The following is a 5647-nucleotide window of genomic DNA, read 5'->3' on the forward strand; positions in this document are numbered from 1 at the left end:
TTTTTTTTTCCTTTCGTTTTTGAAAGGTATTTTCACTGGACATAGATTTCAGGTTGACAAAGGATTTTTTTCTTTCAATACGTTGAAGATGTTGTTTCACCATCTTCTCACTTGCATTGATTTCAGTGACAAAACTGCTGTCATTCTAATTTTTGTTCCTTTGTGCATAAGGTGATTTTTTCACCTTTGGCTGCTTGTATTGTTTTTTTTCTTGATCACTAGGGTTGAGCAGTTTGAATGTGATGTTCCTGTGTGCAATTTTCTTCAGGTTCATATAAGCTTCTTTGTTCTATGGGTTTGTACTTTTCATCAAATTTGGAATATTTTTGGCTATTATGTCTTCAAACTTTTTTTCTATTTCTCCCTTTCTCTCCTCTCTTTCAGGGACTCCAGTTAGATGTCTCTTAGACTGCTTGACTGTTCCCCTGTGGTTGTTTTTTTAATTCCCTTTCTGTAGTCTCATTTTAGATTGTTTCTATTATTATCTTCAAGTTCACTAAGTTTTTCTTCTGTAACATCTCATATGCTGTTAATTCTCTCCAGTATATTTTTCTCTCACATATTATTGTTTCATCTCTAAAATTAGATTTGGGTCTCTATTTTGCTTTTTTATGATATGGAATACAACTATCACAATCATTTTAATGTCTTTGCTCATTCTAATTCTGTATCAGTTATGATTCACTTTCAACTGATTAATTTTATCCTCATTATGGGTCGTATTTTCCTGTTTCCTGTATAGCTGGTTGTTGGTTATTTTTACTGCGTTGCAGACATCATGAACTTTAACATGTTGGGTGCTAGATATTTTTGTAATTCTATAAACATTGTTGGACTTCATTCCAGAAGACAGTTATTTGGAAGCTGTTTGGTCCTTTTGTATCTTGCTGTTAAGATTGTTAGGTGGAAGCAGAGCAGTGCTCAATCTAAGCCTAATTATTCCCAACTATTGAGGCAGAAGCTTTTATATACTCTGCCAGTGCTGTATAAACCTTGAAGTTTTTCTGTATGGCTGGTGAGGAATAAGCTTTATTTCTGGCCCTGTTACTTCTGATTAATTTGGGTCTTTCCTTGACGAAAGTACATGTTTCCTGTCTAATGGTAAGAGTCTTTCCTTACATGGTTGTGCTTGTCAGTACACAGCTGAATATTCGAGGGGATCCTCTGCAGGTATCTGGAGTTCTCTTTCTGTGCATCTCTCTTCTGTCTGAAATTCTTTCCATTAAACTTTATCTGCTTTGGTCTCCCTGAACTCAAAGGCCTCAACCCAGGGATTCTTCAAGACTCCATTTAGGCTCCCCCTTCCTGTGCCATGGCCTAGAAACTCTCTTTGGACATACCCCACTCCCAAGCCATAAACAGAGCACCAAGAAAATAACTTATAGAGATTTGGGTGTTCACAATACAGGGAGACTAGAATCTCATCCCCCAGGTGTACAACTTCCTATGCAGTAGTCTTATTGACCTGTCCCACAACTACATTTCAAGGAAAAAAAAATTGGAGATGGGTAGAGAGAAGTGATCACTGGAAACAAGCATAGCAAGAATGCATGCTTTCATGAGTCAAATACCAGGAGAGTAGGAGACCTTTAGCTGTGTTTCTCATGCCCCAGCTAGTAGGCATTCTGCTGGTTGAAGTGATTCCAGCAGCTAGAGACAGTGGGGGTACACCAATGGGGTACACCACCCCTTGAAGGTGTCAAGAAAATGGTTCCCCTGAAGAACCTCGCAAGTGCTCCCACCAGAACCAGCAGTAGGAAACCTGCCACAGAGAGGGTACAAATGTCTAGTCAACATTTGCCAGAGAAGCAGTAATGCATAGCAATTTTAGTAGTGAGCTCAACTAGTTAAAAAGACTGGTACCCTTTCCTTTTAATCTCTCCTCCATGCCCTCAAACTCAGGAGAGCTTGGAAAGGAGGAAGAGGGTGAGAACAGTGAATAAACAGCTCTTCTTTCCCTGTCCTTGTCCCCTGAGTTACAATCAAGCACGGGCTGGGGAAGGAGAGAAGATGAGACTAGAGATTATAAATGGCTAGACATTGTTTAATAACTGAAGGCAACTAGCAAGTTATATATCTGCCTAGGATTCTATTGAGAGAGTAGTGACTGGAGAAAAAGAAAACTAATTCATGTTTTTTCTCCAGTGAGTTCAAACTGCCAGATTAACTGGTTACCTTTCTATCATCCAATACAGAGTCTCCAGTACATAAGAGGCTATTTACTAAATTAGCCAACTAATAAACCTTAATTATTTGGAATTACACTTTTCAGTTGATATAAGTAAATAATTCAAATTTAAACATCTGTCAAGACTAAATCTTAGACATTAGGAAGCAGCATTGATGCTCCAATATGTAGTTTGATCAAAGAAATTCAACCATAAGAATCACAGTTTTGATTATAAAGTAATTATTTTAACTTTTTTATTACTGAGCTAGTTATTCCCTTTTTGTTGTTTTTCAGTATTTGTGGTGAATTTCTCTTTTCTGTACATTAAGAAAAACAATACACTTTTACAAAATACTGTCTGAGGCTAACCTGATATTTCTATGTGACAGTTCTTTGCTGTAACTCCCACCCTCATATAGCATCGTATGTAATCCACAAGGTATTTATACTGCCCATTGTGATAGATAGGTCTCTTTACCACTAGATGGCCTGATCCTCTCAAAAAATGAATGAGAGCAATTGGTGATTCTGGCATTAATTGTCCTAGAAGTGAAGAGAACTATTTCAAGTAAGTGTATGGAACTGAAATATTTTAATGGTAACAAATAAGCTTTAATTGGCTTTCCTTGATTTTTTAAAAAAATGGATTATTCTCACTTCCATTAATATATCTTAATTAATATCTCTCCATTTTATGTTTTTCCCACATGGTGTATGCTATTTATTACTAATGCCTTTTAAGTTTTTCAGACTATCTTGCTATGTGATTAGGAATAAGCTGTCTAATTCCCATTATCACACATCTTTTTAAACTATATACTTACAGCTTCATCATTAGAAAGATATTCATTGACTTTCAAAAGTTTCATTATGGCTGGGTGTGGTGGCTTACGCTTGTAGTCCCAGCACTTTGGGAGGCCGAAGCAAGTGGATCACCTGAGGTAAGGAGTTCGAGACCAGCCTGGGCAACAAGGTGAAACCCTGTCTCTACTAAAAATACAAAAAGTAGCTGGGGATGGGGGAATGTGTCTGTGATCCCAGCTACTTGGGAAGCTGAGGCAGGAGAATTGCTTGAACCCAGGAGGCAGAGGTTGCAGTGAGCCGAGATCACCACTGAACTCCAGTCTGAAGAATAGAGTGAGACTCTGTCTCAAAAACAAAAGACAAAAGTTTCATTAGGAGAGAAAAATGAAGAGTCTTCATGAAAAAAAAAAACGGGATCTGTTCCAAGATGGCCGAATAGGAACAGCTCTGGTCTGCATCTCCTAGCGTGATCAACACAGAAGATGGGTGATTTCTGCATTTCCAACTGAAATGTTCAATCTCATTGGGACTGGTTGGACAGTGGGGTGCAGCCCACAGAAGGTAAGCTGAAGCAGAGCAGGGCAATGCCTTACCCAGGAAGCACAAGGGGTTGGGGAATTTCCCTTTCCTAGCCAAGAGAAGCCGTGATAGACTGCACCTGGAAAAATGGGGCACTCCCACCTAAATACTGCATTTTTCCAATGGTCTTAGCAAACGGCACACAAGGAGATTATATCCCACGCCTGTCTCAGTGGGTCCCATGCCCACGGAGCCTGGCTCAGTGCTAGCACAGCAGTCTGAGATCCACCTGCGGGGCAGCAGCCTGGCAGGGGGAAGGGCATCTGCCATTGCTGAGGCTTGAGTAGGTAAACAAAACAGCCAGGGAATCTTGAACTGCATGGAGCCCACTGCAGCTCAGCAAGGCCTGCTGCCTCTGTTGACTCCACCTCTGGGAGCAGGGCATAGCTGAACAAAAGGCAGCAGAAACTTCTGCAGACTTAAACATCCCTGTCTGACAGCTCTGAAGAGAGCAATGGTTCTCCCAGCATGGCGTTTGAGCTCTGAGAATGGACAGATTGCCTCCTCAGGTGGATCCCTGAACCCTGTGTAGCCTAACTGGGAGACAGCTCCCCAGTAGCGACTGACATCTCATACAGGCAGGTGCCCCTCTGGGATGAAGCTTGCAAACAAAGGATCAGGCAGCGATATTTGCTGTTCTGCAATTTTTGCTGTCCTACAGCCTCCGCTGGTACTACCCAGGCAAACAGCGTCTGGAGTGGACCTCCAGCAAACTCCAACAGACCTGCAGTTGAGGGACTTGACTGTTAGAAGGAAAACTAACAAACAGAAAGGAATAACATCAACATTAACAAAAAGGACATCCACACCAAAACCCCATCTGTAGGTCACCAACATCAAAGACCAAAAGTAGATAAAACCACAAAGATAGGGAGAAACCAGAGCAGAAAAGCTGAAAATTCTAAAAACCAGAGCGCCTCTTCTCCTCCAAAGGATCACAGCTCCTCGTCAGCAATGGAACAAAGCTGGATGGAGACTGACTTTGATGAGCTGACAGAAGTAGGCTTCAGAAGGTCGGTAATAACAAACTTCTCTGAGCTAAAGGAGGATGTTCGAACCCATCACAAGGAAGATAAAAACCTTGAAAAAAGATCAGATGAATGACTAACTGGAATAAACAATGTAGAGAAGGCCTGAAATGACCTGATGGAGCTGAAAACCATGGCACGAGAACTACATGATGTATGCACAAGCTTCAGTAGCTGATTCAATCAAGTGGAAGAAACAATATCAGTGATTGAAGATCAAATTAATGAAATAAAGCAGCAAGAGAAGTTTTGAGAAAAAAGAGTAAAAAGAAATGAACAAACCCTCCAAGAAGTAAGGGACTATGTGAAAAGACCAAATCTATGTTTAATTGGTGTACGTGAAAGTGACAGGGAGAATGGAGCCAAGTTGGAAAACACTCTTCAGGATATTATCCAGGAGGACTTCCCCAACCTAGCAAGGCAGGCCAACATTTAAATTCAGGAAATACAAAGAACACCACAGAGATACTACTCGAGAAGTGCAACCCCAAGACACAAATTGTCAGATTCACCAAGATTGAAATGAAGGAAAAATTGTTAAGGGTATCCAGAGAGAAAGGTCGGGTTACCCACAAAGGGAAGCCCATCAGACTAATAGCAGATCTCTTGGCAGAAACTCTACAAGCTAGAAGAGAGTGGGGGCCAATATTCAGCATTCTTGAAGAAAATAATTTTCAACCCAGAAGTTCATATCCAGCCAAACAAAGCTTAATAAGTGAAGGAGAAATAAAATCCTTTACAGACAAGCAAATGCTGAGAGGTTTTTGTCACCATCAGGCCTGCCTTAGAAGAGCTCCTGAAGGAAGCACTAAACATGGAAAGGAACAACTGGTATAGCCACTGCAAAAACATGCCAAAATGTAAAGACCATTGATGCTAGAAAGAAACTGCATCAACTAATGAGCAAAATAACCAGTTAACATCGTAATGACAGGATAGGATTCACACATAAGAATATTAACCTTAAATGTAAATGGGCTAAATGCCCCAATTAAAAGGCACAGACTGGTAAATTGGATAAAGAGTCAAGACCCATCAGTGTGCTGTATTCAGGAGACCCATCTCA

Source organism: Colobus angolensis, unplaced genomic scaffold (assembly GCF_000951035.1).
Source record: "Colobus angolensis palliatus isolate OR3802 unplaced genomic scaffold, Cang.pa_1.0 Scaffold186, whole genome shotgun sequence".
NCBI classification, from domain to species: Eukaryota; Metazoa; Chordata; class Mammalia; order Primates; family Cercopithecidae; genus Colobus; species Colobus angolensis.